General features: G+C 50.0%; 1 pseudogene; it reads right to left on the reverse strand.

The window, feature by feature from the left end:
• Nucleotides 1-5,690: 5,690 nt before the first annotated feature.
• On the reverse strand, nt 5,691-6,035 carry LOC144577820 (dynein light chain 1, cytoplasmic pseudogene; annotated as a pseudogene).
• Nucleotides 6,036-19,996: the final 13,961 nt, after the last annotated feature.

Raw genomic sequence — 19,996 nt, forward strand, 5'->3', positions numbered from 1 at the left:
AACTCTCTAAGCAGTGTTCTGAGGACTCTTGATGGTCTCAGAAACCCTTCCAGGGGACCTGGGGGGCTTCTCCCTTTCCCACCTCCTATTTTTGTGCAACTAGATTTTCTTCATGTGTCTCAAGCAAAACAACAGATCGCAGAAGTGGGTTTCAGAATCCAGGTGTTGTCTGTAACCCCAACACTTTGGCAGGCCAAGGTGGGTGGACTACTTAAGCTCAGGAGTTCAAGACCAGCCTAGGCGACATGGTGAGACCCTGTCTCTACTAAAATACAAAAAAATTAGCCAGGTGTGGTGGCATGAGCCTGTGGTCCTAGCTACTTAAGAGGCTGTAGTGGGAGGATTGCTTGAGCCTCGGGGTAGAAGTTGCAGTGAGTGAGCTGAGATCGTGTCACGGCACTTCAGCTTGGGTGACAGAGTGAGATACTGTCTCAAAAAAAAAAAAAAAAAAGGAATCAAGGTATTTTCTATCAAGCCAGACATTTGCAAAAATGTATAACTATGCCACTCTGCAACCTCCACCTCCTGGGTTCAAGTGATTCTCCTGCCTCAGCCTTCCGAGTAGCTGTGATTATAGGTACCTTTTCACCATGTCCAGCTAATTTTTCATATGTTTAGTAGAGATGGGGGTTCACCATTTCACCAGGCTGGTCTCAAACTCCTAACCTCAGGTAATTGCCCACCTCAGCCTCACAAAGTGCTGGGATTACAGGCGTGAGTCACCACGCCCAGCCCTTCTCATTAAATTTTTATTTTTAGGAAATGATTAGCTTTCTATAAAATACCTTATGTTAATATGTAATGACTTTGTAATTATTGTTTTTAAATAATTAAGTCTTTTAAATATTTCAGTTTTAATTTCTAAAACTATGTGTATGGATACACATAGCTTACATAAATAAAAACTCTTTGAGCTCCTCAATATTTTAAGAGTGTAAAGGTGTCCTGAAACCCCAAAAGTCTGAGAACTGCTATTCTATGGAAACCTACCTGGTTGTGATAGAAGGAGCTCTAACCCAGGGCTTTGGCTATGGGGCATCCTGGGAGATGTGGCAGGCAAGGCAGGCTAGAGGCAGGAAAAAGGGGTGGTTTAAGGATTCGACCAGCTGAACAGGTAGCCAGAAACAGCCACCCTTAAGGGTCATAAAATCAGCAATGGATGTGAATAATATGGAGAAAATAGTGTTTTGTTAAATTCCTCTCAGGAGAGTCTTATATGAGACTGGTTACAGGGATAAGCAGTGAGATTTTCAAGAGGCTTTCTCAAGTAACAGTGATGATTGCTAAATTGCCTTGTAAGGACTGTGTACCTAGTAACGAACTGCAAGGCCATTCTTTGCTGAAGAGGGTATGCAAGTTTGGGGCCAGAACAGAATTGCTGTAGTTCCTGGAGGAGAGGCTGAACTTTGCCACCAGAGGGCACTCTTTCTCACCATCTCTCCTAGAAGCTCTCCAAAATACCTCTACTGGTTTTTACTTAAAGGGGCAGTTACTTATTGGTTATACTGGGCAGAAAATTTGGGCTGACTGTAAAGAGAGAGCAAATGGAGAAGCAGGTGAGATCAGCCAAGAGGCAAATCAGGACTCCTGGGCAGGAAAGGGCTCCCTTGTTCATCAAGAGTGAGTTTGTGGCTCACTCTGTAAGACTCAAGACCCAAGGTGAAAGCATGAACTCTCCTGTTAGGAAATGATGCTTGCTGAGAAAGGTTCTCAGGGGCCACAAGGAAGGTGAGAATCCCAAATCTGCCTGGGAAGGAGGCTGGCAATAGGAAAGGAGGTTTCTTGGCCAATCAGCATGGATTATTTAATATGGAATGCTTTATCTTTAAGAAACAGATTCAAAGAATTAAAACCCAAGCCTGATTCACATGGAAACTGGCTGTCTTTGCAGGTTGGAGGTAAATAATCAGGACATCTGTCTGCCTTGTTAAAGAGGCTAAAATTATTCTTCTTACCCTCTGTCCCTAGTTTTCTCTGAGCAAGCAGTGCATTTTCTTTCCACCTGAGGAAATTCTGAATGCTCTTGAAAAGGTTCTGGAATGCAGTTGTGAAGCCGGTGGTATTTCTTTCACAGATAAGCTCCAGGGAAGTTAGCCACAAGAGAGGCAAGTCATGCCAGGCTTTGCCAGTGGGTAGGGCAGAGGTTTTAGGATTGAAGGAGCTGTGGATGACTCCCAATTCTCAAATCTTACTTCTAGAACATCCCAGAACATTCCTGTGGTGTGGTCTTGGTCCCGTCACTGAATCTCCATCAGTTAGGGTGCTGGCAGGAATGAAATGGTAATTGGGGGTGGTTTAAAGGAACACATGTGTGGGTGAGGTAAAGAGACATCAGAAAGGGGAGTGAAGCTCTCCTTGGGACTGGCGGCAGTGAGGAGCCATCACACCTTGTTCCTATAAGGCAGGGTGAGGCAGAAGCTACTGGTGGTACACAGGGAGGTCATGCTTTCTTAATGGGGTCAATTTCACCCCCAAAAGGGGCAAAAATTGGTTCTTGGGAAGTGAAACAAATCTTACTGTTTGTATGTGGGAAGAACAAATATACCTACAGTACATAAACAGGAACACAGCGTATCTGCCATATTGTAATTTCATGGGGAGAAGGAGTGATAAGAAAAAAGTCTAGAAAGTCTTCTTAGGGGGATGATCATTTTTAAAAAGGTTGGGTGTAGTGGCTCACACCTGTAATCCCAGCACTTTGGGAGGCTAAGGTAGGCAGATTGCTTGAGCCCAAGAGTTCAAGACCAGCCTGGGAAACATAGGGAAAACCCCATCTCTGAAAAAAATAGAAAAATGAGCTGGGTGTGATGTCACATGCCTGTGGTCCCAGCTACTCAGGAGGCTGAGGTGGGAGGATCAGCTGAGCCCAGAAGGTCAAGGCTGCAATGAGCTGTGATCACGCCACTATACTGCAGCTTGGACAAGAGAGTGAGACCCTGTCAAGGAAAAGAAAGAAGGAAGGAAGGAAGGAAGGAAGGAAGGAAGGAAGGAAGGAAGGAAGGAAGGAGGGGAGGAAGGAAGGAAAAAAAGGAAGAAAGAAAGGAAGGAGGAAAGAAAGAAAGGGAAGGAAAGAAGGAGGGAGAGTGGGAGGGAGGGAGGAGAGAGGAGAGAGGAAGGAGGAGGGAGTGAAGGAGGAAGGGAGGGAGTGAGGGAGGGAAAAAGGAAGGAAGGAAAGAAGGGAGGCAGAGAAAGAAAGAAAAGGAAGCCAAGAAACATTGCTGGCCCTGCTGGACAGAACTGCTGGTCAGGAGCAGTGGCCTCTGGCAGAGGACATGGCCAGCTCTTTGTGCTCCCACAGCAGAGCATCAGGGGCATTAATACTCCAACCTTTCTCCCCGTTCTTCTGCCAGTGCCTCCTATTGGCCAAACACAACCAGAAGCCTGAAAGAGGGTCTCTGAATGCAGCCCACATGGGTTGGCTCCCCAGGCACAGAGCAGGTGGAGAATAGTGTGGCGTGGATCAAAGGCAGCAAACAGATCTGAGTCGGTTAATTTCCACCACCTACAAGCCGAGAAACTTTGGGCAAGATCTATTAGGTTCCACCGTGAGCCCCACTTACCAGCCCTCCGTCAGAAACTCTCTCTCTCTATCCGAGAAATTGGGTTAGAGTTGGGTGGCATGAAAGTAACTATGACAGTCTCAGTATTTGGGAAGCTTAGTGTTTAGCAGGGAGACAGACTCGCAGAAAGAACAACTACCCTGCAGAGGAGTAAATCAAGGGATGTACAAAGGTCAGCCTTGACCTTCTGGGCTCAGATGATCCTCCTACCTCAGGAGGAGGCAGAGAAGAGGAAGGGGATTCCAGTTGGGCTGGGCCCTGAGAGATGGGTGGTGCCCTTCATACCACTGAGGCTGAGCTGCCTCTGTGCCTCTGTTCATGCCATTCCATCCTAGAATGCTTATCCTTGCTCTCTCTACTTGCCTAGGTGTGGTCCATCAGAGCCTTTTCTTCCCTGATATGAGGTCTATGCCACCTTCTCTCTGGTGATTTCTTGGAGCCACAGACAATCCCACTGCCAAGTAATTTCTGGTGCTTTGCTTCCTTTAACAGACAGCAAACACCTAGAGGGAGAGAGGGCAGGGCTGCTTGAGATAGAAGTCCTGGGGCTGGGGCTAGTTTAGAAGCTCAGGGCTCTGTAAGTAGTTGTGGATCGGCTCATTACAGCAGCAGTTCTCAGCCTCGGTTGCCCTTCAGAATTATCTGAGAAACTAAAACATCACCAGTGTCCCAGATATAAATTACTCCAAAATCTCTAGGGGTAGAGTCAAGGCCTGGATGTTTTTTGTTTGTTTGTTTTTAAGACAGGGTCTCACTCTGTGGCCCAGGCTGGAGTGCGGTGGCATAATCACGGCTCTCTATAGCCTTGACTTCCGGGGCTCAAGCGATCCTCCCATCTCAGCCTCCTGAGTAGCTGGGACTACAGGAACAAGCCACCCATGCCCAGCTGATTTTTGAATTTTTTGTGGAGATGGGGTTTTGCCATGTGGCCCAGGCTGGTCTTGGACTCCTGGCCTCAAGCCATCTGCCCGCCTCAGCCTCCCAAAGTGCTGGGATTACAGGTGTGAGCCACCTCGCCCAGCAAGGTATGGATGTTTTTCAAAAACTCCCTAGGTGATCGTGACATACATCTAGGTCTGATCTGAATCATATGACACACTTTACAACTATCACCTACACGTGCACGTCTCTATCCTTCCTGTGGTTTTTAAACTGAAGTATAAATTAGATAATGTGAATATGTTGGTGAATTTTCACCTATGTATGCACTGTGCACCTGTCACCCAGATCAAAATATAGAATGTTTCTCTTCCCCAAAGGCCATGGTTATCCTGTTACCATCTTCGGTTTTGCATGTTCGTGAACTTTGCTGTGGATGTCCATGGTCTCCTTTTCACTGCTGAGCAGTATTCTGTCGTGCGAATGTACCACCCTTTATTTATCCATCCTCTGTTGACAGACATTTGGGTTGTTTCCAGCCTTTTGCTATCACAAATAATGCTGCTATGGACATCTGTATATGGATTCTTTGTTCTCTATGTTCTCATTTTAATGACATTTTACTCCTTTCTCTTTTTGTGTTACACTCCAACTCCAATTTTCTTTTTTTTTCACATCTGCAACAGATTTATTTTTCAAAGGAATGGATTTTGAGAGAAAATAACGTGGGGCAGAAATATGGGATAGAAAATAAATACAAAGCCGGGTGTGGTGCTCACGCCTATAATCCCAGCACTCTGGGAGGCCAAGGTAGGCAGATCACTTGAGGCCAGGAGTCCAAGACCAGCCTGGGCAACATGGAGAAGCTGTGTCTCCACTAAAAATACAAAAATTAGCTGGGCGTGGTGGCGGGTGCCTGTAATCCCAGCTACTCGGGAGGCTGAGGTGAGAGAATCACTTGAACCCAGGAGGCAGAGATTGCAGTGAGCTAACATAGTGTGACTGCACACTCCAGCCTGGGTGACAGAGCAGGACCCTGTCAAAAAAGAAAAGAAAAGAAAAGAAATACACATGTAGGCGGTTTTGCTAATTGTTTTATAACCATAACAAACTAGTTCAGGGAGTACCCTGTATGAACCACAATGACGGTTCCAAGATCAGGGCTAAACATTTCAGTCTCTGGTTTTTAGGATTTAGGCTGCAGTCCTTGATTTCGGACAGATCACTGGGTGTGTGGCACAGCCCCTGCTTTTAACCAGATTGGAACAGAAGAGTGGCCACTTGGCCCAGGTGGCAGTAGATGAAGCGTTTGCTTTCCTGTGTCACATAACTCCTGAAGTTCCTCCCCACGATGCAAGCTGCATGGGATTGGACCTCGTGTCAAATTCCTTCTTCATATGAGCTGCCATGTCCTTCTCTCTATTCCATTTCTCTAGCCCCTGAGTAGTGCACTCCACCAAGTCCTGCTGCATCTCTTCCAACACGTTGGCATTTTTTATTATCCTCTTTAGTCGTTCTGCACATGGTTACGTAGGGGGCAAGCAACCCTCCGCCTTGGCTTCCCAAAGTGCTGTGATTACCAGCATAAACCGCCATGCTCAGCCGCCTCTGGAGTTTTCTAGGTGCAGAACGACTATGTCTTGGTTGAAATGCAGCTGGAAGCACATTCCCTCGAGGCAAACATGGCCGCATCCCATCGTGGGGAGGAACTTCAGGAGTTATGTGACACAGGAAAGCAAACACTTCATCTACTGCCACCTGGGCCAAGTGGCCACTCTTCTGTTCCAATCTGGTTAAAAGCAGGGGCTGTGCCACACACCCAGTGATCTGTCCAAAATCAAGGACTGCAGCCTAAATCCTAACATTCCAGATGATTTCTGGGACAGCTACCTTGACATCCATCTTTTATGATAATAATCCCTTGGTCTTAGATGATTCTGGCACATGGGGCAGTATGTGCACAGTAGGTAGCTATCTCTTCAACAAATGTTTGCTGGTGTATTAGTTCACTCTCACACTGCTAATGAAGACACAGCTAAGACTAGTAATTTATAAAGGAAACAGGTTTCATTGACTCACAGTTTAGTATGGCTGGAGAGGCCTCAGGAAACTTACCATCATGGCGGAAGGGGAGCAACCTTGTCCTTCTTCACATGGCAGCAGGGAGAAGAATGAGTGCCTAGTGAAGGGGAGAGCCCCTTATAAAACCATCAGATCTTGTGAGAACTAACTCAATATCATGAGAACAGATGGGGTAATGGCCCCCATGGTTTAATTTTCTCTACCTGGTCCCTCCCACAACACGTGGGGATTAGGGAAACTAAAATTCAAGATGAGATTTGGGTGGGGACAAAGCCAAACCGCATCAGTTGGTTACATGTGAATATGCCACACACAGGCTGCGTATTTACCATTTACACTACAGGGTTGATGCCGTCTCTTTGGGCCTGATGGTTTCTCTTGGCCCAATTGGACCTTAACACTTGCTGTCATTAGATTAAGTGGGCAGGATGGGCACTGCCTGGATGCCAGGTTCTTGGAACCAGGGCTCACAGTTTCAGCCTATCCCATTCATTTGTGCTCTCAGTCTTCAATGATTTTGAGACCTTAACTCTGTGATATCTAGAGTTTGTGGCCACCTGTATGATTTATATTTCAATGCATACTTTTACTTAACGAGAATTTACACGGACCTTTTGAGAGAACACAGAAACTAAATAAATGTTCTTTTTTCTTTGTTTTCTAACATTGTATAATGAATTTGCATGTCCCATAACTTTTATTTCCTATTTCACAAAACGTTTATTTTCACAATATACCTGAAATCCTGGAAGCCCAGGGGATAGCAGAGCTCATGGGGAAAGATGTTCTACTTTTCACTGATTTTCACTTTCCATCATTTTCAGCCCTTTCCCATCCAGGCTCAATGGTTACACAAATTAAATCCCAGAAAGCAGTTTTTCTCCAGCGGTGCTGTCTGGTCCACCAAGCTTGCTTTTGGGTGAAATAAGGATCACATATAAAATAAGGATTCATGCCTTTCTTGATTCATTTCATCTTAGCTCTTCCCCCAAAATATGGAACTTGAAGTAGAGATATTTAAGTAAGTAATAGATTGATTTGACCATCAGAGATGACTCTTTCAAGACTGGTGTCCATCTTAGAATCTTAAGGCTGTTGTTTTTGATTTCAGACTCACCCATATTGTTATCCCCCCATCCACAGCCCCAAACCCTTACTCCACGGATCAGCTCAAGAATGCATTTCAGAGCAAGTAACAGAAAAGCCAACTATGTCTTAAACAGATGGGACCCATTCTTCTTATGTAGCGAAGAGTCTGGAGGGAGGTGACTGGTGTGAATTAAATAGCTTGTTTGTCTTTATAATTCTTTTTTTTTTTGAGACAGAGTCTTACTCTGTCACCCAGGCTGGAGTGCAGTGGCATGATCTTGGCTCACTGCAACCTCTGCCTCCCAGGTTCAAGCAATTCTCCTGCCTCAGCCTCCCGAATAGCTGGGACTACAGGCGTTCACCACCATGCCTGGCTAACTTTTATATTTTTAGTAGAGATGAGGTTTCACCATGGTGGACAGGCTGGTCTTAAACTCCTGGCCTCAAGTGATCCATCTGCCTGGGCCTCCCAAAGTGCTGGGATTACGGGCATGAGCCACCGCGCCCAGCCAGATTTCTGTGTACGTCTGATTGGCTAGAACAGCCCCTGGCTGCCATCAGGGCTGAGAGATCAAGTGGAGGGCAGCACTGGTGAAGGGGATTGGAAATAACCAGTGATCCCAGTGTCTGCTGTGCCCTGTTTTCACCCCATCTCCTGCTCCTCGCTGTGGTGTCATTTAACCTTCCAGTTTCAATGCGTGCCAAGCTCTCCACCGTTGCTTCTTCCAGGCTAAATATCTCTCTAGTTGATTCTGTACATGCGTTGTGTTGCAGAAACCCAGGCCAACTGTACATCCTCAAACACAAAGTCTCCCAGCTTCTGGGGAACTTTCTTGTCCCTCCACCCCAGGTACTGCCAGCCCCAGCTCCATTCTGAGCAAACACGGGTGGTATCTTCTTAGCTTTCAAGTCTTGGCTGAAATGTCACCTCCTCAGGGTGACCTTCCTGGGCTACTGCAATCTAAAATCAGGCCTTCCTCTGCCCCTCATCCCTATCTGAAATAATACATGTTTTTACTCCTGGCTTATTATCTGTTTTCCATGAGACCTCAGAAAAATTTTCTGTCTGACTATAGAATGCCCACGTACAAAACACAGTGTAAAAGTGTTGATGAATATTTGTTAAATGAATGCATGAATACGTGAACGGGAGGAGGGAAAAATTCTAATAGCCTCCAAATTGTTGGTAAATATTGTCAATCAGGGACCATGGCTCAGATAAGTCCAGAACTTTAAATGGCTACCACGACACTCTTTAAGAGTAAAATGCATGTACATGCAAACACACACAGGCACACATGCACACACACACATGCACACACAATCATGTGCACGCACACACCAAAATGAAACAATAAAACGAAGAAAAAAGCAGAGGAGGCCAGGCAGTGGCTCATGCCTGTAATCCTCGGCACTTCGGAGGCCGAGGCAGGTAGATCACGAGGTCAGGAGTTCAAGATTAGCCTGGCCAAGATGGTGAAACTCCATCTCTACTAAAATACAAAAACATTAACTGGGTGTGGTGGCAGATGCCTGTAATCCCAGCTACTCGAGAAGCTGAGGCAGAGAATTGCTTGAACTTGGGAGGCAGAGGTTGCAGTGAGCCAAGATTGCAACACTGCACTCCAGCCTGGGAGAAGAAATGAGACTTCGTCTCAGAAAAAATAAAAAAGAAAGAAAGAAAAAAGAAAAAAAGCAGAGGAGTACTGAGGTGTGGGAAAGAAGCAGAGGCAAGTTTCGTTGCCAGTCTTTTTGCTTCATTATTCAATCTTATGGAGTACCGGACTGAAGGCAGGCAGCCTCACCGAACAGATAACGAAATTTGTCATTTGCACATGATTTTTAGGTCTAAATGCCTTTCTTTCAACGTGAACTCTCTGCTGCTAGCTGCTAGCTCATGCAAATTGGGCCTCCATATGGAGGGACTGGGCCCTATTTTGCATGTAATGCACACATGCACCTTTGTTTGAAATAGGTTAGCTTGAAAACTGCCCAGCTCCACCCAGCTCCAGGGGTCTCAGTGAACATGTGAAGTTGGTCCTTCATCACTGCGGCAACCTCCCACCTGGATGCCCCCTTTCTAAAAGATCATTCCCAGGACACTTCAGCCCTCCAAGACCAGGGACTGTGTCTCTCATCTTTGCCACCCTTATACCCAGCACCCAGAACTTACCTTGCTTACTAAATGCAATAAGCATGCAATATCTGAACCCCACCTTGTTCTGATCTTTCAGAAGCCTCTGCCCCTCTTGCATGGAGTTCATTTAATTCGTTCTTGTCTTCTGAACCCCATGCCCCATTTTAAGCTCTTTCACGCACAGAATCTGCATCTCTGCCCCTCAGCACCAAGTCCTGGGCCTGGTCAATCGCAGCACTCTGCAAACAGTGATTCCAGAGCTGATGCCAGCTTTCAAAATGCCGAGTGCAAATTCCCTGCTTCTCTGAACTCTCAACGAAGAGAGATGTTGCTTTTTGGCAAAGGAGGTTGGCAAGAAGCTTGGGGTAAGAAGTCTCCTTCTGGCCCCCAACTTCCCTGAACCTTCCTCTGCCCCACCTCTGCTTCTCGAATATTCTGGATTTGGAGAATATCAGTTACATATGAAGGGAGACATGAGAGAATCAAGTGGGTGGACAGACAAGCAGAAATCTGTCTCTGCAAAGGCAAGGTCTAGCGTCTCCCCGAACCCTCGGGGCAAACCCCACAGACCTTCCCGTATCTCCATCTTCCCTGGACAATCTCAGCAGCTGGGACCTCCTCCTCTCCATGCACACTGCCCAGCCCCTCCTCCTCCCATTGCTGGACTCCACGCATCCAGCCACATTTGCTTCTGTGGAAATTTCCCCCACCCAAATTCTACTCTGGCCCCAGCTATCCCCGCCACAAAGAAAGAGTGAGCTCCACGTGGAACCAACTGAGCCTGCTTTGCAGAAGACAGACCTTGCCTACTTAGGAGGAGGGCAGAAGCGACCTCCTTGCAGGCCCGAGTGGCCTCAGGTGCTCGTTGTGAGGCAGCAAACGGTCAGGACCTCGGTGACATCCTCCTTCTCTCTCAAGGACAGGAGGGTGACCATCTGGGCTTTGGCCAGAGTTCCATGGAGGAAGCCCCAGCCTTTTCCCTCCAGCAACGATGCTGTTATCAAAACCAGGAGAGGGAATTTGAATAAAAAGGAGAGGGGAGAGAATCGCCCCCCTACTGCGGTTTCCAGGCGACACGTCGTCTGTTGCGGTCACTGTCATACAAACCCTTTCCCCGTAAGACGGCAGGTCCCACGGGGAGAAGGGGTGAAGAGGAATATTTTATCAGCCATGTACATATGTAACCAGAAACGGAGCTGAAAAGCAAAACCTCGTTTCCCTGAATAGGGGGAAAGAGGGAGGGGGTGGGGACGCTAGCGGAGGTGGCAGAAGGGACTTATCTCTAGGAGGTCAACAGCGGGAACATGCGGTGACTGATTTCCACCCTCTGTCTTGTCAAGGCAGGGAGCATCCGCACAGAGGGCTGTTTGGGGCACAAAGTTTAAAAGGCATCTTGTTTTTGTATTTAGCTATAAGAACCCAGTATACCTATCATAGGTGAAAGAAATAATAATAAATATTCTAAAACCATGCCAGAATGGGGTGGTTGAGTCTCTAGAGAATGGGATGTGCATTTCTCATTCATGGGCTACTTCTTTGCTCCTTTGGGGAAGAAACCTGAAGCACTGGGAGGCCTGCCTTCCTCTGTGTTGAAGTCTCAAGTGCATTCTACAACATGGGGCAGTGCGGCACTGGCTGGAGAAAGTCCTGCTCCGCATCCAGGTCCAAGAAGCCTGGAGGCCTGGTCAGCATTGAATGTCTAAGTGTGCAGGGCAGAAGAGATGATTCATCTCTACTCTGCAAAAGGCAGCCGTCTCGCCCCTTCCCCACTGAGCACTGTCCTTGGAGGACCTCAGCAATGAGTTAAAAGAAAAAAATGGTGATGAAACACTAGCTCTGCCCAAGAGTTTAGTGTGAATGTCACCAACCCTGCCGAGAGTCACCCGCCGCTTGCCTGGGAACAGTGACCACTCACAAGGTACGAAGTGAAGGGGGCTGCTTTATTTTTTGTTTTTCTTGAGATGGAGTCTTGTTCTGTTGCCAGGCTGGAGTACAAGGGCTCATTATAACCTCCGCCTCCCGGATTCAAGCAATTCTCCTGCCTCAGCCTCCAGAGTAGCTGGGACTACAGGTACGCGCCAACACGCCCAGCTAACTTTTGTATTTTTAGTAGAGACAGGTTTTCACCATGTCAGCCAGGATGGTCTTGATCTCTTGACCTCATGATCCGCCTCCCTCATCCTCCCAAAGTGCTGGGATTACAGGTGTGAGCCACTGTGCCCCGCCAGGAGACTGGTTTATTTATGCCATTTTGTTTACTGTGCTGGTTGGGGAAGTCTAGCAGGAGAAGGTGAACCCATGTGTTCTCGGGGAGGCATTTTTCTGGTAACGGGTCTGTAAACCCATTTCCCAAGAACACGGCATGAAAATAGTCAGATGCGAAGACAGGCAGCCATCCTCCAACGGCTCCACCCAAACGCTTGGGTGGGGCTCCTGTTACTGCCAGCTCATTCAGAAGTTTGGGAGGTAAGGAAATAAAAAAGTTAAGCAAAGAGGAATGGAGACAGCACAAGAGGGAGAGAAGAGGAGAAAGAGAGAGAGAGGTGAGAAACGCAAGAACCCATCTGGACCATGCATCACATTGAAATTGCCCTGCATTAAAAATTCACCAGCCAGTGAATTTTCAAGGGATTTGTAGTAATTAGATGACAAAATGCTGGCAAATCTCAGGCTTGCCAAAGATGTTACTCAGGGGTCAAAGACTCGACACTTTCGGCTGGGTAATTTGTAAGTGTCAATCACTCACAGCCATCAGAGAGGAGGCAGCGATCTAACGGCTGCATTCTAACTAAGTCAGGCGAGCCGCCGCCGGCCGGCTGCCAGCAAGCCCCAGACCCCGAGGCCTGCCGCTCTCTGCCCTGCTTCCGGCTCAGGCACAGACAGCCGCTGCAGCCTCGCCAGGGACTCAGAGCCAGGCAGGCCAACCCAGGTTTCCAACTTCTAGTTTGATTTGATCCCCCTTTACTCTTTTTCGAAAGCTGTAGAGGCTTGTCAGGAGTCAAACTGCCCACCTTCGTGGAGGACAAAGCTCCCTGTCGTGCTGGTGCCATTGAAGGGTGACACAGGGCTCTCTGCATTTGTGCAGAGTGGCCATCAGCGTCAAGGAGACTCAGTTCTCCCGCTTCAAGCTGCGTGATACTCAGCCCCTGGGACCTCAGTCTTCTGATCTGTGAAGCGGGGATAAGATGACTTACCTTGAAGGGCGGTGATGACTATGAGAGAGCCCACAGCTCTCTGCCTATGAACTCCTTCACTCCATATCCATGTACCTTTGTCCCGGTGCTGTTCTGGGCACTGGGGACTCAACAAAGACCAAGATAACACGCCCCCTTCTCATGGAACATTCTAGTTGGGGGAGGATGGAGAAGCAGGCAATAAACAGATAAATATAAAGCATGTCTGAGGATGGGCCAGGCATGGTGGCTCAGGCCTGTAATCTCAGCACTTTGGGAGGTCAAGGTGGGCGGATCCCTAGGTCAGGAGTTCGAGACAAGCCAGGCCAATATGGTGAAACCCCATCTCTACCAAAAATACAAAAATTAGCCAGGCATGGTGCTGTTCACCTGTAGTCTCAGCTACTAGGGAGGCTGAGGCAGGAGAATTGCTTGAACCTGGCAGGTGGAGGTTGCAGTGAGCTGAGATTGTGCCACTACACTCCAGCCTGGGTGACAGAGCAAGACTCCATCTCAAAGACAAAACAAAACAAACAAAAACAAAGAAAAAGCATCAGAGAATAAGCGTCAGGAAGAAAATCAAACCATTTGGAGACAGAGGGCGTTGGGGGCACTACTTTACACAGGATGGAAGGGAAGGCCCCTTCGATGAGGCCACATCTGAGCAGAGACCTGGAGAAAAGAAGGGGACAGCAGAGAGCACAAGGGGACAGAGAGCATAAGGGACTGCAGGGTGGCCGTAGTGGCTCCAGCAGAGCAGATTATTCTAATCGCAATGAGAATTATTACCATGAGGCTGGAGACCCCTGGACAGAGGCAGCAGGGACACGGTAGCAGCTCGGCTCCAGAAGCCTTTGACACTGTGAGGCTTCAAGAAGCTGGACTCGTGTTGTCCAGCCTGATGGCCACTGGTAACCCTGATTCCAGAGTCCCATGAGGGCAGAGAAACACCTGAGATGCCCACGTGTGGTGCTTGACCCTGCCTGTGGGCCAGGGCTGACATCGGCGGGAGGGTCTCATTCCAGCTGCTCTCGCTGATTGAAAGAGAGCTGCAAATGGGGCAGGTGAGCCTGAAGGTAAATTGATGCTGTCACCGCTGTGGCCGGCAGGGACTGCCTGGACCCGAGACTGGAAGCTGTTTGCGAGATGTTGGCCCATTTTCTCCCTTGCTGCCCTGGCCCATCAGGGTATGTTCTGGAAAGAGCACTGACTTCAGAATGGGGAATGAGGGTGGATGGGCCTGAAGCCTGAGGCTTGAGTCTGTTTCTGTGCGTGTGACCCTGGGCAAGTCACCACACCTCTCTGAATCTCAGTTGCTGCACCTGAAAAATGGGCATACGAGCCTCTCTCACACGGTTATGGACTGGCATTGTTAACGGGCAGCTGGGGCAGGGCAGACGCTCAAGAGTAGCACTTCCAAACCCCCCGTAAGGAAAAATGGTCCCATGCCCCCAACCATCGCCATCCAGGCCAGAATTCTGCAGCCGAAGCACACCTTAGGGAAATGAACGGGGGGCAAATTGCTGCTCTAAAAGACAAACAGCGGCCACAGGAGGCCTTTGTGCAGTTTGCTGTTCCGTTTGCAAAATATATGTCCCAAAGTGGTATCTCTGCGTGGTGTCTTTTTTTGTATTTGGGGAACTTGTCTTGAGGCCAGGGCCAGCGTTTGTAAATGCCATTCTCCTCTGAGCTTTTCCTGGCCATTTCATATTGTGTGTGTGTGTGGTGGGGGCGGGCACAGTGTGGGGTATATCTGCTTCCCTCACCCGCCTCCTTCTCGGGCCTGGGTCTCCATCCCAGCCAGCCTTTGCTGTAGGTTTAACTGGGCTGTGAAACTACTCAAGGGGAAAATGAGAAACTACCCAGTGTTTCATGGGAGGCAGCGGGCTGGGCCTTCCGAACTCCGATGGCAAACCCTCTCCAGCCGCCAGCCACGGATGCAGAGAGCCCCTGGATGCCCTCCGAACAGGAGGCAAGTGTCCCCTGCCCCCACTGAATCCTCGTGGTGCTTCCCCACATCAGGAAGGCGACAAGACCCACTTGAGATGCAAATAAAAATGAGCAGCGGTGGCAAGCTGGCCTCTATTCCCCACGGCCCCTCGTGAATATCGCTCGTCTTTGCAGTTTAGATGGGGAAATTTCTAGCTGACCCGGCATCTGCTTAAGAATCGATGGGATCAGGGATAGAAATGCAAATAACCAGAGCAGGCGCCACTCCAGCAGGCCGTTTACTGAGCACTTACTACCATGTGCAGGCCGCTTGTTGAGAGGCCCTGGACAAGCTTCCTCCTGGCCATCCTCTAGGTGTCGGTAGCATGACTGTCACCTCATTGGCGAGGCTGTGCCTGGGCCCCGAGGGAAGGCGCTCCCTGACTGCTGCGGTGCTGCCTCCCCTTGCTCTGATGACATTGCAGCCCCCTTTGCCTGACGTTACCTGCTGACTTGCTGAATGTCTGTCTCTGGGAGTGAGATGTGAGTTTCAGGGGGTCGGGCTTCGTGTCTGTTCTCTTCACCGTGGTATCCCTAGTGCCCAGATCAGGGCTTGGCACTTAGGTGGCTTTCAATACACATTTAGCCAAATAAGCAGATGCCTACTTTACAGAGACAGAACAGGGGCCACAAGGATCCCAGGGGCAGGTGGGTAGGTGGGCAGGGCTGGATCTTGGCTACAGTGCAGGGGCCCTGAACCACACCCTGGTTATTGGCCTTCTGCCCACCTATTCCTCGACATGTCCTTTAGCATTTGATCGGGAGAGGGGACGCTAATCCAACACCCTGTTTCCTCACAGTTCATACCTTTCCCCTCTGGCTGACTCATACCTTCCAGCAAAGGGTCCGGTGGCTCCACAAGCTGGGAGATGATGCTCTTGATGGGCTCTGACTTCCGCAGGCTGAGTGGTGCAGATGCAGGCCCCCTGCCAGGAGCACATGCAGGTGTGGGAGGGACCAGCCCAAAGCCACAGAGTGCTGTGGTCAAGGGTGTGGACCCTGGAGCCAGATTCCCTGACTTCTAAGCCTGGTCCTGCCACTGAGAAGCTGTGTGGTCTTGAGCACTCCACCATACCTCTCTGTGCCCTGTTTCCTTGTCTGGAAAAGGGGAGAACACTAGTATCTGTTTCAAAGCTGAATTTCATTCATTCACCTGGAGGACTTAGAACAGGGTCAGTGCTCATGGAATTCATGATCCAGAAGGGCTGGATCTCACATGTGCTAGAGTGAAATGGAACACAATGTTTTTTTCCAGTGGGAGAAATGCCACTTGTATTAGGGCAGGGAAACTGAGGCTGATCAGACCTGAGCCATCCCCAGCCTGACTGTATGCCCCAAACACTGCTCCATCCGATTCCCAATGCCACTGTCTCATTTTCCTGGGGCCACTCCGGGGGTAACACCCAGCCCACTGTCAGCAGTGGCCTCGGGGAAGCCCCAGTGCCTCCTCCCCCTTGGGCCCCTCTGCACAAGACTTGATGTCATGTTCAAGATGTCCTGGCTGGAGGCATCGAAACGGACACAGCTTGTCTGTGATGAAGGCGGAACCTGCTCACCTGCCTCCCTGGTTACAAAGTCTGATGGTTTTTACCAGGCACAGTGGCTCATACCTGTATTCCCAGCACTTTGGGAGGTCGAGGCAGGTGATCACTTGAGAACAGGGTTTCAAGACCAGCCTGGCCAATGTGGTAAGACCCTGTCTCTGATAAAAATACAACAACAAAAAAAGTAGCCAGGCATGATGGTGCATTCCCAGCTACTCTGGAGGCTGAGGCACAACGATTGCTTGAAGCCGGGAGGCAGAGGTTGCAGTGAGCTGAGATAGAAACACTGCACTCTAGCCAGGGCAGCAGACTGAGACTCCATCTCAAAAACAAGAAACAAAAAAAGGAACCCCACAATCTGCTGGTTTTAAAACTACGTTTTATGTCATCTTACATTAGATAAACAGGCAGTTGGCGGGGGCCCTACAGGGCCCTGAATCCATATCCTGGCTACTGTTTGGATGAGTAAAGGCAGTGCCTGGTACTTTCTGAAGGCCAAGGCTAAGCTCAGGATGATGGCAGAACCTGTGTCCATGGCTTGCTGACCCTTCCACGTGCGGGTGCACATACGAACACACACGTCCAACAGGCCCTCGCCATTCTCAGTCCTCCATAATCACCAGAACTGTCTGCTCCCCCACCAGCCTGGGGCTCCCTCTGTGGCCAGGGACTGTGTCCACCCTCTTCCCCGGGGACACTAAGGCCAGGCCCAGCAGCAAAGGTGCTAGTCAACGTCTAGTCAATGTGTGTTCTGACACATGCACAAATGCACTGGGCTCTCTGTCGCTGCCTTCAGCTGGGGGTCCAGTGTTGGGGCTGGAAGTCAGAGACACCCAGCAGGAATGCCATGTCAGCTTATTCCAAGCCATGTGGTGCTGAGAAGCCCCTGGAGCAGCCCTGAACCTCAGCTTCCTCAACTGTAAAATAGGGAGACAGCAGTACCCAGGGGCTGTGGGGAGGATTCAATCATGGGCGATAGATTCAGTTTATCATTGAATCTGCAGGGTCTTGAATTTAGCTCTCCAAGAAGGCTGGCTACCATCTTTAAGATGCAATCCCCACCCCACCTGTCAAATATGTGACTGGATGGACGCAGCATCTCCTAATTTGAGCCCCACATTTCTCCTGTCCCTACTCTGGGCTGACCACATCCCTGACAGAAGGGAATCTTTGGAAGGCAGAGAAGCTGTCCTCTCCTGGAACTAGGCTGTGGCAGGCAAGATGAGTGGGAGCGTGCAGCCGCTTCTGGGAACCCATTGCGTCCTAATGGCTAGGGACAGTGGCACCAGGACAGTACTCCACAAGGAAAATAAAGGATTACGTATGATGGATTCTCTGCAAATCCCCGCATTAGCTCCTGCTAAAACCCCAACCCTCCTTCTGGCGCCTGAGGGAAGAAGGAAGTTCTCTTGGCCATCAGCAGCCTGCAGCTGTGGGCTGGAGGGAGATGTGCAGTTTCTAGAACCTTCCATTACTTTCTCCAATGGGCAGGAGGGCATGCCTGTATGTGAGACATTAGGTGCAGACTGACCTAGTCGGCTGAGGGGTACAGTGCCGGGTGGAGAGCACAGACCCTAGAGTGGGTCCGCCTGGTTCTAAGCCTGGCTCAACCATGAGCTGTGTGGTCTTGAGCAAGTGATGGGCCCTTTCTGGGCTCCTGCTTTCTCACGGGAGGTAAGGATGGCAATAATGGTACCCATCTTGTGGGATGCCTGAGGGTTGAGTTAACCCATGGCCAGGGCAAATAATCACTCCTCAGGGTAGTGGATGCACCAAGACTCCAGTGGGGGAGATTGAGGGAAGGAGGAAAGTGACCCTCGTCCAGTGCCCATGGTGCAAGGGACTTTCTACATCTCATTTCAGTCTCCTGACCTTACCCTACAGATGGGGATGTGGCTCAGGGAGGCACAGTGCTTGCCTGAGTCACACAGCTGGGAGGTGACACACCCAGGCATGCTCAGCTAATCCTTGGTGGTGAGTATTCCTCTCATCCCCATTTTACAGAGGAGGAAACTGAGGCACAGAACAGCCAGGTAACCATCCTGAGGTCACAGAGCTTGTAAGCAGTAGAGGGAATGCTGGCTGGTTCCCGTGAAACTGTCCACAATACAGATTTCCAGCTGATTTTGGTGAGACTGAGCCTGTTGCTCACAGGAAGTGCTCAGAACAAGGCTGGGTGCTACCCTCGACTCTCAGGGCCCCAAGCTCTCAAGGTGCTCTCTCTCCTGGAGCATGCCTTGGGGGTCTCGCCCCTCCTGGAGCACTCTGCCCTGGCAACTCATCTCTCCTGGAAGCCCAGTCAGAACCCAGAACTGCAGAGAGAAGCACTGGCTGTCAGCCAGGATGGAGAAGAGACCCACAGGGCTCATGTTCCTGACACCAGCCAGACACTAGGGTGGGCATCAGACACCCCTGGAAAGGTTGCAGCCCTTTCTCAGCCCTGCCTGGGGCTGACAGCTTCTACCCTGAGGAAGCACACCAATCCCTGGCCCCTAGTCACACTGCGGGGATTTTTGAAGCATTCCCGTGGGCTGCACATTCTCTGCGCTGGGGCTCAGTGCCTGCTGCCTGTGTGGGGACCCCTGCTGCCCAGGCTGTTTGGTGGCCCCTCCAGCAGTGAGCAGGCGACCATGGCCACCTTGCTGCCTGTGGTTCTGCTGCCGGGTTTTCCAATTCTGGTCACATCATGCCCACACCTGCCCGCTGCCTGCTGCCCGCCGCTGCCACTCTCCTTCCCCAGACCCAGTTTGGGGTGAAAGCCTTGCTTATTAGTCAATCTGGATCTCACTTACTGTGAATTACCAGGCCTCATTGATATTCATGAGTGGACACATCTGAAACCTCAATCAGCTGCCATGTGACTCCCTGCCTCGAGGAGGAGGCTGGTCTGAGGACAGGGGCACCTGCACAGCCCTGACCCAAGGCATCGGTCCCCAGATGGGGACAGCTCTGTGTCCTGGGAGCAGCCCTTGGCTGATGGCGCTCCATCCTGGAACTGGAGGTGCCAGCAGGGCTTTCTATCCAAGGCAGGTGATGGAGAAGAGGGGCTGGGGGCTGGGGTTGGAGGGGAGCCGGCAGCCAGGCACTCAGGTCCTGCCACTGCACCTTTGCCCAGGCCTCTCCTCCCTCCGGAACCTCCTCTTCCCTTTGCTCAGTTGCCTCCTACTCTCCCTTGGCTGGAAAGTGACTTCCCAGAGAAACCTGCTCTCACGAATCTGAAGGAGGCGCCCCAGCAACCTCTCCTGGCACATGGCGCCGTCCTGGCACATGCGTTACACAGGTGTCACAAGTTGTCATTTTGGGTCTGGGTGTGTGGGGATGACTCCCATGGGGGCCTGGATGTGGATCCTTGGCTTACCAACCAGGGCTTGGCACCAGGCAGCGTTTAGCAAAACTCAGTGGAATGAATGGTTTCCAGTGTTTCCTGCAAACCAGGCACTCTGGTGTTTCCTGCAAACCAGAGAGAAGAGAGACTGAAGAATCGGGACTGCTTTTAAGACACCAGGAAGGTAAAAATCTGGGCTTCTCTGGGTAGGAACAAGG

The sequence above is a fragment of the Callithrix jacchus genome, chromosome 9 (genome assembly GCF_049354715.1).
Source record: "Callithrix jacchus isolate 240 chromosome 9, calJac240_pri, whole genome shotgun sequence".
Taxonomy (NCBI): Eukaryota; Metazoa; Chordata; class Mammalia; order Primates; family Cebidae; genus Callithrix; species Callithrix jacchus.